This window comes from Felis catus, chromosome A2, assembly GCF_018350175.1.
Source record: "Felis catus isolate Fca126 chromosome A2, F.catus_Fca126_mat1.0, whole genome shotgun sequence".
In the NCBI taxonomy this organism is placed as follows: Eukaryota; Metazoa; Chordata; class Mammalia; order Carnivora; family Felidae; genus Felis; species Felis catus.
The window spans coordinates 108878425-108897711 of NC_058369.1; the positions used below are offsets into that span (position 1 = coordinate 108878425).

The 19287-nt window shown below is 36.7% G+C and overlaps 1 protein-coding gene across 4 annotated transcripts in view; it reads right to left on the bottom strand.

Moving 5' to 3' along the window:
• Positions 1–19287, bottom strand: part of CRPPA (CDP-L-ribitol pyrophosphorylase A) — a 670733-nt gene that overhangs the window by 214975 nt on the left and 436471 nt on the right. For all 4 annotated transcript variants that reach the window (XM_045052438.1, XM_045052440.1, XM_045052439.1 and 1 more), the window contains 4 exons: positions 11754–11860; positions 11608–11672; positions 11440–11514; positions 10915–11032 (listed from right to left, as the gene is read on the bottom strand). The gene's annotated coding sequence lies outside the window, so the exon portion shown is untranslated. The remainder of the gene's footprint in view (positions 1–10914; positions 11033–11439; positions 11515–11607; positions 11673–11753; positions 11861–19287) is intronic.

A 19287-nucleotide genomic window follows, 5' to 3' on the forward strand; every position in this document is an offset into this window, starting at 1 on the left:
TCAGGATAGGATAGGCTATGTTGCATTAACTTAAAAGAACCACCTTGATGGTTCAGTAGCTGCATAATCAAGGTTTATTTATCAGTCATAAAAGTCTGAGAGAGAAAGAAGTTCTCAGAAACAAAGCTCCACCAAACCATGACTCAAGAATACAGGATGCATTCAAAACATGACCTCCAAACTTGTCAAAGGAGAAAAATAGAAGAGGCACATTCACTTTTAGATGTCTCGGATTAGAAGTGATATATTGCCTTTTACAGTTTCATTCATCAGAACTCAGTAACTATTTTTAGGTTGGTTTCTCTGAGAAGCAGATCCTAAGCCAATGATTTAAATCCAAGTTATTTATTTAGGATTCGATCTCCCCCCAAATCAGTAATGGATGAGAGGAAGAAGAAAGCCAAGTGTGAGAGCACTTGAGTCATTTATGATGGGCTGTGCCACTGGATGTGGTAATGTAAAAAGAGATGTGAAAGTCACGGGCATTCCACATCTTGCAGGTGAGGCAGCACTAGTGCCCAAAGCAAATGTCTGAAGTTCAAAGTGTCAGCCGTTAGCAGCAAGGTATGTCAAAGCTGCAGCATGCACACACAGACTAGTTAAAGAGAGCCGAGGGAATGAGCAGGGCAAAAAGAGTGTCTACTTCAGGTTGCAACAAAACTCAAGGAAAGCCAGAAAATATTGTATTCCTGTGTACCAATGAAGAGGAAATTTCATGGTAAACACATGCATGGATTTTGTCATAATATTTAAGATGTGTCATATAAACAGAGAGGAATCCTATGATAACTTGGTTGCAATGAGCCTGACAATGGACCGTTGGCTCTTATTATCTTTCTAGCCACTGAGATTGATGATTATTGACCCAAGAATAAACGGATACTTAAGGTGTACAATGTGATGATTTAATTACACATACATTGTGAAATGATTACCACTATCAAGTACATTAATACATCTATAACCTCACATACTCACCTTCATGTATGTGAATATCTACTCTCCTAACAAATTTCAAGTATAGAGTATTATTAACTCCAGTCATCACATTGAATATTAGGTTCCCAAAACTTACTCAATTTACAACTGAACATTTGTACCCTTTCACCAACCCTCTCCATTTCCCCTACTCTTAACTCCTGGCAACGACCTTTCCACTTTCTGGCTTTATGAGTTCAACTTTTTTAGGCCCTACATGTAAGTGAGATTATGTAGTATTTATATTCCTGTGTCTGCCTTATTTCACTTAGAATAATGTTTTCCAACTTCATCCGTGTTGTCACAAATGGCAGAATATGTTTCTCTTTTAGGGGTGAATAATATTCCACTGTATATATACACCACACTTTCATCTCTTAATGGATACACAGATTAATGCCATACCTTGGCTACTGCAAATAATGATCCAATAAACATTAGTGGGCAGACATATTTTCAACATACTCATTTCATTCCTTTTAGATATATACTCAGAAGTGGGATTGCTTTTTCAGAACCTTCATACTGTTGAAGAACCTTCATAATAGCTATGCAGATTTACATTCCACCAACAAGGTAAAAGAGTTCTCTTTTCTCCACACTCTCACCAAAACTTATTATCTTCTCACTTTTTGATAAAAGACATCCTAACAGGTGTGAAGTTTTGGTTTGTAATTCCTGAATGACTAGTGGTATTGAGCACTTTTTCGTATATATGTATGTCTTCTTTGGGAAAAATATCTATTCAGGTCCTTCGCCCAATTTTTAATCATGTTATTTGTGTTTTTGCTATTGAGTTTTATGAGCTTCTTATATATTTTAGGACTAACCCCTTGTTAGATATGTGGAATGAAGATATTTTCTCCCACTCCATAGGTTGTCTTTTCATTTTGTTTATCATTTCCCATGCTGAACAGAGTTTTTTATTGATGTAGTCTCATTTATTTTTGCATTTGTTACCTGTGTTTTGGTAAAATATCCAAAAAAATCATTGCCAGTACCAATGTCAAGAGCTTTTCCTCTGTATTTTCTTGCAGGTGTTCTACAATTTCAGTTCTTACATTTACCTTTTGTAATACATTGTGAGTTTATAGTTTTGTGTATTATGTAAGATAAAGGTCCAATATCCTCCTTGTGCATATGCATATTGAATTTTTCAAACACCATTTCTTGAAGAGACTATCCTTTTCTTATTATCTGTTCTAGCTGCCTTTATCAAAGAATAGTTTAGAGTATATTCATGGACTTACTTCTGGGATCTCAATTATCTTCATAAATCTGGTACCAATAAATTATTGTTATCTTAAGAATATTCCCACAGATACCGTTAGATTTATGACTCAATAAACATTTGTGTTTAACTAATAATTAACAATCATTTGTTCAACTCTCATAGCATTCTAGACTCCAAAATCCACCTAAATATATAAGACTCTCACTCTTATGGTGATTTTAGAAATAATGGTCCTATTGTACTTGGATCTCTCATCTCTAATTACTTATCTGCAAAAAAAAAAAAAAATCACCGTACACATTGAAATGCTTTATTTCATTATATTAAAATGGAAAGTTTACACATGGAGACTGCACAGTACCCTGTACATATGCTACACTATTTGTCCTTAAGTCTAGGGATTTCCTTTCCTTGGCATGAATTATAGGAGAGGTGCCTAACACCCAGACTGAGTGAGTTATTCTAGCTTATGGTGGTGTTGGAGAGAAAAGTGCATAAACCAGAGGATGTCATTAGACCAGTGACAATGGAGGAGAAAATATCCAGCGCTGACAGCCCACTCACTTGCAAGCTGATTGGTGTCAACATGCTGAGCAGTACAGACAGAAAGGCTTAGGAAGGAGTTTGCTGCATCTGGTGAGAAAGGAAGTGTAACAGCAAAAAGAGAACACAATATTTTACGTCTGTGTTGGCTCCACCTAGGAAAAGCAGACACAATGAATCTACAGTATGTATGGAGAAGAACTAACCACACGTATTAATACAGTCTTTGTGCCTCAGCTGTAAAACAGGTTCTGGGCTTGTAGTTAAAGTAGCTGCACAGATGGGGCCTTTTCCCCTTTCTTTGCAATATTCCATATTCTAATTATGACTTGCACTGCTTCTGGCACAAAAACAAGGCCACTGATGTGGCCCCAAGAGTAGGCATGATAAAAAGCCAGGCCCACGAACTCATGTGACTGCTCTTTTCCACTTCCTTTCTCCTCCCTGGGTTAATTCCATCTGGGTTTGGTTTTTTTTTTTTTTTTTTTTTTTGTGCTGACAGCATTTGGAATTCTTCAAGCTGTCTCTGGTTGCTTTTCACTCACTGAAGAAAGAAGATCTAGTCTTCAGAAGTAACTCTATAGTTACTGGCAGGAGAGACAGCAGAGACTGATTAACAATGTGGTACAAAAATCCTGCAAGCATATAAAGTACCAATAACTGATTAGAGTAAAAAGGAACTTGTAAGGGCTAATGGAATTGTACAGTATTCTACATAAATTCCAAATGCAGAATTTACATCATGTATGACAGTTTTCTTCACTTCATACAGTAGTACTTAATTGTGGCCCTAAATGTTACATTATCCATTTTAGTCCATAAAGGAATAACACCATAAAATTAATAAATATCACTAAGCAAGAAGTTCCAAATCATTATTCTATTTCTGTCTTTGCTAGTAGAGCCCTGTTAGTTTTCTATTTTATTTAAATTGGGTGTTTAGCTATTGAGTATTTGAGAATGCATTGAATTTCACCTTAACATTTCATTAAACATTTATAAAGGATGAATATTCTTAAAAATTAGTATCATGTATGCTGTATAGCTTAAATATAGGAAAGACTCCTTCACAATTAGTACTCGTGTTTTAGCTCCTTGAATATACTAATAGAATTCTCAGGTAGAGTCTTCTATTTCACTGCAATCTTTTTGAAACATTTAAAATCAGTTTTTTCCAAAAAAGAGGTTAGAGTGGGAGAGAGAGCCAAAGCATAAGAGACTCTTAAAAACTGAGAACAACCTGAGGGTTGATGGGGGGTGGGAAGGAGGGGAGGGGAGGTGATGGGTATTGAAGAGGGCATCTTTTGGGATGAGCACTGGGTGTTGTATGGAAACTAATTTGACAATAAATTTCATATAATAAAAAAATAAAATAAAATCAGTTTTTTCCTTTTTGTATCTTGTTGTCATTCTTTCCTTCCCCCACCCCCCACTCCCCCACCCCGCCCCACACACAAATATCTCAATACTGCCTTTGGCATGGTTGGTAATCAGAAACATCATTATATGCATTTATTCGTTCATATGCATTCAACAAATATTTACTGAATGCCCAGAACTATAGTAGTTAACACAAGAGAATGAAGTCTATACTCTATAAAAAGGAAATAGGTAATAGATGAAATAAAAAAGTAAAATAAATAGTAAGCTAGATATTGAAAGGTATTACAGACAAAAATAAAAAGAGAATGGAATTTTAATTATGGTGGCCACGAAATGCTTCACTGAGGCTATTTGCACTGCAATCAAGAAAGGAAGCTAGTCCTGTATATTTACGCTAGAAACTGGAGAAGATTCTGGAGAGGAAATGAGTGCAAGAGTTTTGAAGGCAGATTATGCATCAGAGTGTGAGAAGAAGAGCAGAGTAGCCAGTATCACCAGAATGGAGCAACCAGCAAAGATGACCAAAGAGATAGAGACAGGACCAGATTATGCAGATCAATGTAAACACTGTGGACTTTACTCCAGGTGAGATGAGAAGCCATTGGACTATTTATGTGGAAGAGTGACATGTTTGAATGTATGCTGTGTAAGTCAGCTATATTGATAATAAACTATTAGGGTAACACAGAGAATACGAGCTAGAAGGATATTACAATTATTCATTCAAGAAATGATGACTTAGACTAAATTGTTAGAAGTAAAGGGAATGCAAAATGTTTGTATTGTAGATGTATTTTAGAGATAGAGTGAGCAGTAGTTTGTGATGGACTGCAAGCAGCTTACGAGAGAAAAAAAAAGAGAAATTGACTCCAGAGATTTGGGCCTGAGCAAATGGAAGTGTGGAGTTACAACTCCTGATACGGAGAAGGTTCTGTGAGGAGCAGGTCGGTGGGAAGGGTAAGAGTGTGATTTAGGAATTGCTAAGTTTGAGGAGCCTATTAGGGATCTAAGTGGAGAGAACTTAAGCTGAGAGAAGTCCAGGATGGAGATATCCACTGAAGAGCTGTCAGTAGAAAAATTATTTCTGAAATCACGAAAAAGATGAAACTGTAAAGATAGTCAGTATAAGGATAGAAGGGAAGAATTTGAAGTCTTAGCTCTGGGGTACTCCAATACTTCATGGTCAGGAAGATTAAGAGCAATCTACAAAGAGCCATAGAGGGAGGATAAAGAGAGAGAGAGAGAGTAAAAAAGGAAAACCTGAAGAGTATAATATCCTGGAATCCGCACAGGGAAACTTTCAAGGAAAAGGGAGTGATCCACTATATCAAATTTTGATGTTGGGTCAAATGAGATAGTACACAAAACCTGATTAGGATTTAGCACTATGGAGGGCCCTGGTGATTTAATAAAAGCTATTTCATTAGAGTGGTGACTTCAAAACTTGACTGGAAAGGGTTTAAAAGACAAAGGTAGGAGAAGAATTGGGGACTGTTAATTCAGACAACACTTTGAAAGTTTTTATACAAAAATAAATAAGAAATTCAGTGGAAGCTAATTGGGGACAGGGTCAATAAAGTCATTTTTTAAGATGGGAGAAATAAGAGCATGTTTGTACACTGATATAAATGACGTAGTAGAAAGTGGAGGGAAATGACACAGGAAGGAGAACAACGTCTATAAATAGAAGAGAAAGCCAAGTGGAGGAATTGTCTTTAGATAGGAACACGCTTAAGTCAAACACTGTCAAAGCAACAGATGAAAGGAGGGGCTGTGGAAGCTCTTTTCTGCTTGTTTCTATTTTCTCGGGAAGCAGTCATCAGCTGGGACTTAGGATTTAAAAGGAAGTATTAGAAGTTTGAGGAGAGAAGAAAAAGTAGGAAGTATTTTTCAGGGAGAGTGGGAGAATGAATGTACTAGGGAAATATAATATGATTGCCAGGCAGCATTAAGAGCCCACTTGAGATTAGAGATCATAAATTTAAAGGAAGACAGTCATTATGGTTGTGATTTTCTGCAGCCGTATTCAGCTGTATGGGAGCAGATGTGGAGTAGGCAGAGAGATGGATTTAACCATGGATTAGCCATGGATGAAATTCTGTAAGACAGATACAATGCAAGGGAAGAGGGAGTAATTATAAGGATGGGTCACAAGATGTAAATTGGGTGAATAAGAAAGGGACAATGACAACTGGGTGACAATGAAAAAGTGGTGTGAGCAATTGATTTTGGTCCCAGTAGAATACAAATATGTGTGAATTAGAAAGACAAAAGGTAATGGTCACGGAGACAGATTCCTGAAATGGAAAGCTTTGGAAATTAAGAGTTGTTAGTACAAAGAAATTATATGCTATAACCTGAGTATTGATTGTCCTGTGTTGATAGAAGATGACCCTTTTAGGGGACGTAAGGTCAAGGCACTGAGAAGCTAGATGGAAGCATTATATGACCAAGGATAAAACGGGAGTAGTTTAGGACACAGTGATTTTTTTTTTTAACGTTTATTTATTTTTGGGACAGAGAGAGACAGAGCATGAACGGGGGAGGGGCAGAGAGAGAGGGAGACAGAATCAGAAACAGGCTCCAGGCTCCGAGCCATCAGCCCAGAGCCTGACGCGGGGCTCGAACTCACGGACCGTGAGATCGTGACCTGGCTGAAGTCGGACGCTTAACCGACTGCGCCACCCAGGCGCCCCAGGACACAGTGATTTTTATCTCTTGAAAGGAAAAGAGAGAATGACTTGGAGATACATAAAGGAGTGCAATAAGGAAGGGTAATACGAGCTCACAGCATGAACTTTAAAACTGGAAGGATTGATGAAAGAAGGAGGAAAGATTGCCTGGAAGTGGCAAAGTGCATTTTCCCCATCTCCAGGCCCTGTGGTATTAGAATGTGCAAGAGAAAAAGCCACTCATTGAAAGGACTTTTGAAAAAGAGCCTCCTTAAGGAAGAACCAGTTTGTAATGGGGGTGGTTCTCAACCTTGGCTGCTCATCTCATAAATAGTTTAGACAGAGGATCAATTGACTGACAGATGATAGATTTATTTAAGATAAATAGTTTCCAGTTTCCCTGTTTAAATGTTCCCCCCAAGTTCGAACAGACGGTCTGCAACATGTTCAAAACAAGTAATTTTTCAGTTACTTAAATCATATGAATGGCATTATTTTCATCTTCTTTATGCAGTGAGAAAACTAACCACCGTCTTGCACCTTAATTAGCTGATATTACCTCAGAGGAATTACTGAAATGTATTTAAGCAGGAAATGACCTCATTTAAACATTTTTTTTTTTTTAGTATCAAGAGGGAATTTTCCAACAATAATAAAGTCTACTTCTTCATGTTACACTAAAGGGATAGGATTGAATGTGTCACGGGGTACAATTCTGAGAAGGCTACTGACAACAACTACAGATAGGCCATGCAGCCATGTAGACCTAAATGTCTACGCAGCATCGATCCTTCGGGCATGATACTCAAGAAGCCCGGGAAATACAATGTGAGTCCACCACATTAGGGGGAAATGCCGCATTCATTTCCTTACTAAAGGTGTCATGGTGTACAGTCTATGGTGAATTAACATACAAATGGTGGTGGGAACAAGTTCAAGTGCTTAATAATAAGAGAGAAAATAACGAAGTCAAATCGATTTTTAAGACTGGATATTTTATCATTTTTAAGTTCATTCATTTATTCCTCCAGACAGCATGTTTTGAGGGTCTAATATATGGGAGGCACTCTGCTGGCTAAAGAGGACACAGCAACAAACGAACTCTTAACTTCCCAAAGTTTATAATGTGGCTTCTGCACAGTGAAGGAAATAAGCAACAAAAGTAAAGGGCAGCCCACAGAATGGGAGAAGATATTTGCACAATTTACAATCTTCTTCATGCTTGTGAAGAATATTTTTTACTCACCACTCAAAAAGGCAAGGTATATGTGTATGCCCTGATAATTATAATTACAGCAATTACCTTTCATTTAGATATTTACTCCTAAATTTATTTCCTGATACCTCTTGTGAAGACTCGAGATACCTAGGAGTCTTACAAAATTTGGAATGAGGAACCACAAACTCAGAAAAAACTAGTATTCTTAGTAAATCTCTCATGATTTTTGTGACTTTAAAAATCAAGAATAAACATTTCTGTCACCCCCAGTGAGGGTGGAGGCAGTTAAAATCAACTCAGATGTCTTTGGGTTTTGTTGTTTAACATGAATACTAATAACACAGATTAAATAAGAATAAACAGAGATACAAGGGTTGAAGAAAAATTTTTTTAAATGCATTTGACCATAATTCTTCTGAGAAGAGGAACAAAATGGAGTAATGTTGCAGAAAGAAATGAAAATCCCCAAGGCAACCCAGAGAAGGGAGAAGAGCTTCTCTTAAAGTACAAATGGGTCTTTGTTGGATTTTAACAAGCCCTTGAAGGAAAGATTCCTGGAGATGTCTGAAGTTCTTCATTTAATGTGAAAATACTTTACACTTTCTCTTAAACAAAGAAATCACCCCACTGGCTAGGAGCCAGAGCGTGCACATTTTTTGAGGCACCACAGGAAAAGAGAAAAGAAGAAAGAAGGCCAGCACTAGCACATTCACCCTCAGGGAAGAATGTGCCCCACTTCCCAGAGTTGTAATCAGTGGCAGTTCTGGATCCTGATTAATGAGTCCTTCCATGTTCCCCGCTCTGCTGTCCCTCTGCTGCTCTACAGTTTCAATTTTCACCCCAAATCTGGAAGTGCGTCCTCAGTGAAGAAAGCCCTGAGATGATGTGCCGGGAATAAAAGGGAAATGCAGATATTGGTGCTACCTGACCAACAGGAAATTTGAACTGTAGCAACTGAGATGGCCCAAAGAGTTGTTGAAATGTAAGATAGAGTTCAGAAAGGGATTACTATGTCATGTTTCTTTTTGAGGGGGGCAGGGAGCAGAGTTTGAGTTAAAAGCTTAGGAGTCAGTGTGTGGCACACCATCACTTTTTCATTGTGTCCTGCTCAGGGCTGGGACTTCTTGGAGTCACAGCTGCAGTGAGGCTTTCTACTTAACCTGAAAAAGGCTTTTGGTGTCAGTTGGGTGGCTGAGCTGGGATAACTTGTCTGTGAGTTATGATTTATTCAGATATGTGACTATGATATTCACAGACACATTAATGCTAGTAGTAGCACCTACATTTGCATACTACCTGCTGAACAGCGTTAGGGCTTTATAAATATAAAGTAAATGAATCTCCCCAAGAAGGCTATATGGCACAGAAATGGAATTACAGGGATGTACGCCATCGACTCGCCATCTCACAGCGAGGAAATGGTGGTCCTTGCTTCAGAGTCTGTGCTTTCGAGCACTCAACCATTTGCATCTCCATTCAAGGAAAACCCTGATATGAGTGCTAATTATCATGTTCAAAGATGCCCAGATGCTCCTTTTAAGAGAAACTAGTACTTTATAAAAGTACAAAAGGAGGAAGTACCTAAGAGCAACAAAGAACAGGAGTTAAGAATTAGGACTGAGTTTGGAGGCTGCCTTTTGCCTGTTTCCAAGCTACGTGACACTGAGCAAAGGGCAATGTTGTTAAAACTCAGTTTTCTCACCCGCAGGATGGGGATAATAATAGCAGGTTTGCCATAAAGAATAAATGAGATAATGCATGTTAGGTAGCACCTATCCGGTACAAGAAAATTATAATAAACTGTAGCCCAAAACTTAATGCCTTTAACATAGATTTCTCATAAACAATCTGATAGTGAATTTACTCCAGTGAAATCTAAGCTTTCCAATTATTTTACGCCCACAATATAAATTAGAGGACTGTTTTATGTATTTCAAGAACTTGGATATGGCACAGATACTTTTGGCTACAAAAAAACAAATGTGAAAATTAACTTCAGCACATCCAAATCCGGGCATCTAGCTGACAACATGAAGCAAATTATTAGACTGAGAAGTGACTATGTGCCACACATCAGAACAAGTAATGCCTGTCTTCGTTTGCTTCCAAAACTGTCCCTCAGTCTCAGACTTCTTCTGGGTTACTTTGCAGTCACTGTCCCTGGAGGAGCAGTTGCTTGTAGCTCAGCACTGTGGCTTCTAGCACCAAAGGAAGCTTTCTGACCAGATCACTCTAAGTCACTCTGTGTCAAGCTGCCAAAGACTTTGTGGTTAAGAAGAATGGTCGAAGCCTTCTATAATTTAAAACCAGGGTGTTTTTTTTTCCACTGGAGTGATTCAATGTACATTGTGTGCACACATGTTCCAGTTACAGATGGAGACTCAAATGACTATCAGACCCTTTGGTGTGAGTTCAAATTTCCTGAAGGTGTTGGAATGTCTGTAAAACATCAGATGCCCTTCTGCTTGAGCTTTTTTTTTTAATAAATACATTTTAATTCTTTGCTGATTTGACATCCCGCTTTATTTACGGAAAGATTTGACAGTACCTTTGAAAAAGTATTCGTAAAAAGTTTTTGAGTCTCTGGCAGGTAACTGATTTTCATATTAAGCACTTAGATCTGATTTGCCTATAACCGAAGACTAGTCATTGTGTTTGTGTGTGTTCCCTTCCCACCAAAAAATCTAAAATCTTTATTCTTGTTCCAATACTATTAGTCATATTTTGCAGAATTATTGGTGAGGTGCTGTCATCACTCTAACAATTTAGTTTTCCTACTTAACCTTCAGACATTATTTTCAGAGAAGCTTGGGCAATGTTATCAATGTATACTTGGGCATTTTATTTCTAAACCTTGTGATAATTGTGAAGTAGCTTCCACTTACCTCTTTTTGCACTAATCCCGATTGTCAGAGACAGAAAAAAAGCCTCCTGTGGTGTTGTGCTTCAAGTAGCAGATCCTGCAGTCCAATGGCTTCCACCAGCTGCCTTTGTTTTTAATGTCTGAGAATCAGAATGTTAAGAAATTGCCGTGAAAAGAAAAATATTTGAAGCAGATATAGTCTTCAGTTGACACCCTGCATTTTTGGTCTCAAGCAAAAAATGAAAACACAGAATATCCATCATCAGCCACCAACCCTGCAGATAGGCTGAAAATGTAGCTGTTTATATAACATGCTTTCAGGTGTATTACTCCCCAGCATGGGATCTCTTGCTCCCTTTCCGATGGCAAAAATTCTACCATTAGAGTCATAAGAGTCATTCCTAAGAATATTAAAGCAGTGCCACTGTAACAATGTAATATTACGATGCCATATCATCAATTCAAGACAGGCTCTTCATGCTGTGGTAGCAAATGACCTCCAAGTCATAGTGATTTAAAATCATATAAGTTTTCATTATTTTCTTACTTATGTGACAGGTCTATCAGTGGGGCAGAGGGCTTCTGTTCATCAGTCATTCAGAGACTTCTCTTATCATCATTCCTAAAGAAAAAAAAAATCCTAAATGGGTCTGAAAGTCACAAGGAGGTGCCCAGATCCCCACCCTGATACTGATCAGTTCTACTCACAACTCACCAGCCAGCACTTGTAACATGGTCTCTACAACCACAAACGGGTCAGCAAGTACATTCAATATGCACCTGAAGCAGTGGGAAAGCATTTAGTAGGAGCACTAAATGACTCCTTCTTTAAGGAATTCTGAATTTGGAAACAGCCTTTACCTTAATGCTTGAGAAATTCTGAAAAGTCCTGAAGAAGCAGAGGTGAAGGAAAGCAAGGCTAATTGGGTTCAGAGGCTTCTCTGGACATAAGCCCAAGGGAGAGGAACCTGTTTGTTTGGAAACAAACAAACAAACAAAACAGATGTTAAACAAAAATAAGAGGCAGATCAATTTATTGTGCAACTTTGTTCATATCAGTTGTGCTTAAAACTACATTGTAATTAGTGTCAAATTTTTAAAAAATGTAAGTATAGCATTTATACTTTAAAAATCACACAAAGTTATATTATATGTGAGGAGCACCTGGGTGGCTCAGTCAGTTAAGCGTCTGACTTTGGCTCAGGTCATGATCTCGCAGCCGTTGAGTTCAAGTCCCACATTGGGCTCTGTGCTGACAGCTCAAAGCCCAGAGCCTGCTTCCAATTCTGTGTCATCCTCTCTCTCTGCCCCTCCCCACTCACGATCTGTCTCTCAAAATGAATAAACGTTAAAAAAATTAAAAATATATATACTACTTGACAAGATTATCACAAAAATGTTAAACACACTTATATTTGTGTAATACTACAAATAACAAAGCCAGGTCATTCATTATTTGCTTCAAATTAGCATTGAAAGAAAATAGCCAAAACATGATATGGACATATGCTAAGGTTTTTTAAATGTCTTTATTTATTTACTTTGAGAGAGAGAGAGAGAGAGAGAGAGAGAGAGAGTTTATTGTAAGTCTCCTCAGGATTCACTAAAATGAATAACTACTTGCCAGGAAATCAGTTTTCTTTTGAGAACTGTAAGTGGCAGCCACATTTCAATTTGTCTGCTTCATACTTAGATGACAATATTTTCATAACTAATTACATTTTTTATAGCCACTCTCTCTAACCATGAAGCTACCCATTGGTGCTAGATCACTCAACAGTCCCTTAACAGTTAAGTACTTTTTATTGTATGACACACTGCAATTGTGTATCAATTCATCTGTTGAGGAACATTTGAGTCATTTCCAGTCTTTGGTATTACAAATAAAGGTGCTTTGGACATTTAGGTGCAAGTCTTTGTATAGACATAAGCATTCATTTCTATAGAGCATGTACCTAGGAATAGAATAACTAGCCATAGAAAAGTGTGATTTTAACTTTTTAAGAAATTGCCAAACTCTGTTCCAAAGTGATTATTCAATTTTCCTTTCCCTTGAGCATTGTATGAGAGTTCCAAATGTTCCATTTTCTCAAACACTTGGTATAGCCAGCCTTTTTAATTTTAGGCATTCTAACAGGTGTGCAGTAATATCTCGTTGTGGATTTAATTTGAATTTTTCTAACAATGAGTACGTTTTTATTCACCATTTAAACTATTTTTTGAGGTATCTGTTGATGTCTTTTGTTTCTTCTTTGATTGGATTGTCTGCTTTTTTTCTCTTTTTCTTTCTTTCTTTCTTTTTTTTTTTTTTTGGAATTGATTTGTAGGAACTCTACATGTTCTTGATTCAAATCTTTTGTCTGACAGATGTGTTTTGGATAGTTTCTACCAGGCTGTCATTTGCTTTTCATTTTCTTAACTGTATTTTTGGAAGAGTAAATGAAAGAAACGAAAAATATTAGGCAAATGACACTGAAAGTTAGATATTAGTTTTTTTTAAAGGAAGGAGCTGTCCTCAAAATTGCATCACATTCTTTCTGGGAGTAAGATATTAGGTATCATTAAGATACGCAAAATTCAAAACTAAAGAAAACCATATAAAAAACACCATCACAACAATGTCCATTTCCTGAGTGCCATGGCTGTGCCAAACAATGTGGTTGGCTACTTAGATAGGAAGTGACTGAGATAGAAGCCTGTCCAACTCCAGAATTATACAACTTTTATCTCTGCCAAAGCCAGCATATTTCTGTTAGTGTTTCATGATTAGTCTGAGAGCCTAAAAAACAGTGAACAAAAAGTACACATTGGTAAACTTCCACTTCTACAAACTTAGCTTTTTTAAGTGCTGTGATATTGAGTCTGAAAAGTAGAACATTGAAAGCGATGATCTCAAAATGTCGGATCAATCTTTCCATCCATCTTAGTTTGGGGGACTCAAAGGAGTGGATGATACAGGATTACTCTAAATAACAAAGAGGAGTTGTTTGCATTTATTTTTTAAATTATTTTTTTCTTAACGGTTATCTAACATACTTTTAAATGTTAAAGCAAACAGGTATACTGTGAGGACATTCATATGTATTTTTAAGGTAAAATTTCAAGTTTCTGGAAAATATTTTTTTTAATTATTTGAAAATTTTATGTATTTGATTTGAGAGAGAGAGAGAGTGCATGAGCAGGGGAGGAGGAGAGAGAAGAAGAGAGAGAATTCTAAGCAAGCTCCATGCTGTCAGTGCAGAGTCTGGTGCGGGGCTTGAACTCATGAACCATGAGATCATGACCTGAGCCGCAATCAAGAGTTAGATGCTTTACTGACTGAGCCATCCAGGTGCCCCAGAAAATATTATTTTTATGGTTGATTATTTCAATTATACCCTCATGTACTGGCATTCTTTATTCACTGGCATTTGTCATTTGGGTCTTTCTGAAAAGACAGCTATTTATTGAGTTTCGAGTCAAGGAGAGTTTGATGCTCAAGTCTTGAGTAGTGGTAAAAGTTATGCATAGGGTTAATTCTGACTTCCATGTGATCAGTCATAATTTTAAGCTCATGGACTGAGATTAAATGATAAAAATTCACACCAGAAGAAGGTACAAAGTTGAGGAAATATGTTTATATAAAATATGGAAAATATAAGAAAATAGTAAAAAGTAGATTTAAACACAAATATGTCAGTACAGTAAATGTTAATATGTTAAATTAAATTCCTTATTAAAGTCAAAGATTTTTATACTGTATTTATCAACAGCAACAACTCTATGTGTGTTGGAAGAAATATATCTAAAAACAAAGTTAAGAAAATAATTGAAAGTAGCAAATAGAAAAATATGAAAAGCAGAAACAGCAAACAAAGCAACTATAGTGATCTATCACAAAGTATATTACAAGGCATAAAGCATTTTAAAGAGATGAAAAGAAAATATTCATGGGTAATAAGAGGTTCAATTGGCCAGAAAGATATAACAATTCTAAATACCTAGTTTTATAGCTTCAATTTTATGAGACAAAAATTAACAGAAATTCAAGGAAAAATACAAAATAAATACAGAATATTCTAAAAATTATGATTAAACACTGAACTATAAAGCAATGACTAAAAATAATATTAACCACAATGTGGTTAAAGATGCCAAAACCAAATCTAGAAAAAAATAAAAATAATATTCCAATGAGGAAGGTGTTATCCCAGTAATTCTAGAATGAGTCAACCTTTGAAAACCAATCAGTGTATTTAATCACATCAACAAATAAATTAGAAATGCTATTATTCAGAAAAAGAATTAGCCAAACTTTAATATTCATTACTTAGAAAAACTTTTATTTTTTTTAGCAAAGTTTTCATAAAACTGAATTTAAAAACATTTTAAAACAAAAAAAACCAAAAAACTTTCTTCTATACTAAACATATCTACAAAAATGCATAGCAAAATATAAAATTATAAATTTTAAAAGTCTTTCTCACTAGTAAATATTCTATTATCACCAATATGTCCAACATTTTATTGGATTTCCAAGCAATTACAGCAAGACAGAAAAGAAAATAAAATGTCTACAGCATTAAAAGAAACAAAACTGTTTTGCTCTTCACAGTGAGAAAGTCCAAAAAATTCTACATGTAAATTATTAAAACAAGTAAGTACATCAGGGCTACTGAATATAAGGTTGTAAGAGTGCTCCTGAGGAAAAAAAAAAGAATGAATAGGATAGACAGATGTATTTTAAGAAAATGCCTTATGCAATTGTAAGGACAGGCAAGTATGAAATCTGTAGAGTGACAGGCTGGAAATTCAGGCTGGAATTGATATTGCATTCTTGAGGTTGAAATCTTCAGGGCAAGCCAACAGGCAGAGTTGTTTCTCCTCCTCCTCCTCCTCCTCCTCCTCCTCCTCCTCCTCCTCCTCCTCCTCCTCCTTCCCCTCCTCCTCCACCCCTTTCCCCTCCTCCTTCTTTCCCTCCTCCTTCTTCCCCTCCTCCTCCTCCTCCTCCTCCTTCTTCTCCCTCTTCTGCCTACTTACCCTCCCCCTTTTCCCCTTCCCCCTTATTCCTTTTTCTTCCTTCCTCCTTCTTCTTTCTTCCTTCTTTATTCTGACAGAGAGAGTTAGCATGCACAAGAAAGGGAGGGGCAGAGAAAGAAAGAATCTCAAGCAGGTCCTGAGCTGTCACCACAGAGCCTGATGCAAGTCTTGATCCCAAGTATCTTGAGATACCCACCTGAGCTGAAACCCGGAGGCTGATGCTTAACTGACTGAACCACTCAGGCGCCCCCAGCAGGCAGAGTTTTTATACTGCAATTCTGAGACAATTGTTTCTTTTTGAGGAAACTTCAGTCTTTGGTCCAAAGGCATTCAACTTATTGAATGTGATTCTCCCATGTTATGGGAAATACTCTGCTTTACTCAAAGTCTAATGAGTTAAATATTAATCACATTTTAAAAATAGCTTCATAACATCTTGATTGGTATTAAATAAATAAATGGGCAACACAGCCTAGTCAAGTTCACACATAAAATTACCCATCACAGTCTAGCACTTGTTGTGAACTTGGCACCCCTACACGTCTCCTTAAACCATATTTAATCTCTAATGACATAATCCAAATATACTTCTGCCTAATATGATACAACTATCCCGTGTGCAACCCAAAATCCACTAATTCTTTTACCAGAAGATGATGCAAACTCCTTGGGTGATAATCCCTTTTCCCTCATATCCTGTAACTTAAATACTATGATGTAAAGTTAAAAAAACTTAAATAGCATGATGCAAAGTTAATACATCTTATATAAGAAGAAAAACAGTATGTCTACATGTACAGAGACACACACAAATATATTCATAGTAGAATAAGGAAGAAATAGTCATAACGATTATAGTTCTAGTTTCTGAAACTGATCACATGGTTGTGGATGGTATTAATAACTACCTCTATCCATTCCATATTGTCTTAGCCCTCAGGAAGCATGTCAGCAGAACATGGCTCTTTACCTGCTACAGAGACCCAAATAGTCATTCATGAAGAGTCTAGGCCATTAGTAGTCCTGCCTGAATTGGGTTGTTGTAATTTTCCACCGACTCTAACCACAGAGCATGGTAGTAGTAGGAGATGCCTAACAGAGCTTCTGTATTTCAGACATTCTCTTCCTTACGTTCATTTTATAGTACCAGCTCAATTTCCTCCTGGAAATTGGAACCATTCCCCCACCAGTATAATAACTCCCTATGTTGACTATTGGTTTAGAGTCAGTCTTAACTTCCAGTTCAGTGGAATCATTCAGTGTCCCCTGGTGGAAGCCTTTCTTCCTTTGAAACTAAGATCTCTAGACCAGCAAAACAGAAAATGGTGAGGACAGGAAGGAAAATTTTTGCTAGTGGACCACTAAGGGTAATAGTGAGTGGAGCCGCTTCCATTCCCACCCCTAGCTTCTTGGACCCATGAGTCCTGGATATGAAATAAATAGCATATGTTGAGCACTGATTCTCAAGATTCCCTTATATATTAATTATATATTATATCATATTATATTATTTATATCTGTATATACATACTATATATTCTAATATATAGAGAATGAGTTATAAACCATACCTTTTTATATAATGTATGGAAGCATGCCTCACAGTATTAAATATTATTGACAGATATATAAATAAAGTATTAAAACTTAAAAAAATACACAAAATATAAGGACAGGGTAACATTTGTATAAGCAAAGTGGCATGATTAGAGAGACGTATAAAGAGAATTTCAATATGAACTTGTTATTTAAAAAATTTTTTTTCTGAAGCAAATATGGCCAAAAAAAAAAAACACTGAATTTTTCAAATGGGGCATGTGAGTCAATGGTATGGACTGAACTGTGTCCTCCTAAAATTCATATTTTGAAGTCCTAAACTCATTACGATGATATTTGGAGATGGGGCTGTTAGGTGGTAATTAGGTTCAGATGAGGTCGTGAGGGTGGGACCCTCATAGTGGGCTTAGTGCCCTCATAAGAAGAGGCTTCAGAAAACTTGCTCCCTGTCTCTCCACTATGTGTGAATACACCCAGGAGGCAGCCATCTGGAGACCAGGAAGAGAGCTCTCACCAGAACCCTACCCACTGGCACCCTCATCTCAGACTTTGAGCCTCCCATACTGTGAGAAAATAAACTTCTGTTGTTGAATCCACCCAACTCATGGTATTTTGCTATGGGCCCACAAGCTGAGAGAGTCATCATTATGCTATTTGTATTATAACTCCTCACATTTAAAAAATGACCCCCCTTTAAAAAAAATTTCATCACCATAAATAGCAAGGTCATGTTGCCCAAAGAATGCATGGAAACATGGAATGCAGCAACAATTAAAAATAAGTGAAGGCATTCTTCAATTAAAAGTAAGTGAAGGCATTCTTCAAATTTAAATTACTACACAAATAGCAGGTATTGTAAAATCCTTGAAGGCAGGAATTCTATGAATATCCCTAGTGCCTAGTGCAATACTTGCCATATACCAGTGCTTAATGTCTGTTGTATATAAAGAGTACATAACTTAAACAACTTCTAAAACTACCCAAAGAAACAAACTTTACAACCAATGTTTTCTGAAATTCCATAAAGACATAAAGCTACATCAATAACAACTAAATATTTCTTTGAGCGGCTTATTATTGTGTAACATGTTTCTTAACTTTTAAAGTTACTATAAGTAACATGGACCTCTTGGTCTGATAAAAACAATCTTCTAATATCTTCTTTATACAAATTAGCAACTCTGACTTTCCCTGCTGTCTTTATAACTCTTTTCAATTTCCCTTCCCTAGCCTTCCTTTCCTGGTCCAAAGTTGGACCCTTTCATACTAAATAGGGGCATGTGATAGCTTCCTTATTTGTCTTCTTTTGAACTAATAGTCCCTAAGAAACTATTATCATTTTTATTTTCTGTCAGTCCCAAGACACATACTGCAACTTTTTCAGGACAAATGATCACATTTTTGTTTATTAACCCACATAAGACAACGCTCAGATTTTTTTTATTGATATATAAATAAGCTATCATTGTAGAGAGCCACATCTAGAGTATGGACCTGGATGCTATTTCTACAAATGGAGCTATCGAGGAAATTTTAAAAAGAGTGGTTGCAAGCAAGCACTGTATATACAGGTTTTTCTTTCTCCTTTCTTTTGTCTTCTTTTGTCTCCTTTCCTTTCCTTCCTTTCTTCCTTTCTCTTTTTCTCTCTTCTCTTTTCTTTTTTTCCTCTCTAACATCATATGTGTTTATACTTTCCCTAACTTTGCAAACGTGTTAATTCAAACTGGTCTCCTAAGTATTCCCTCCTGTTGGTGGCATTTGGCTGTAGAGTAAAATGAGCAGCTCCCACAATTGTTAATGCTTCCTTCCTCAAAGCGAG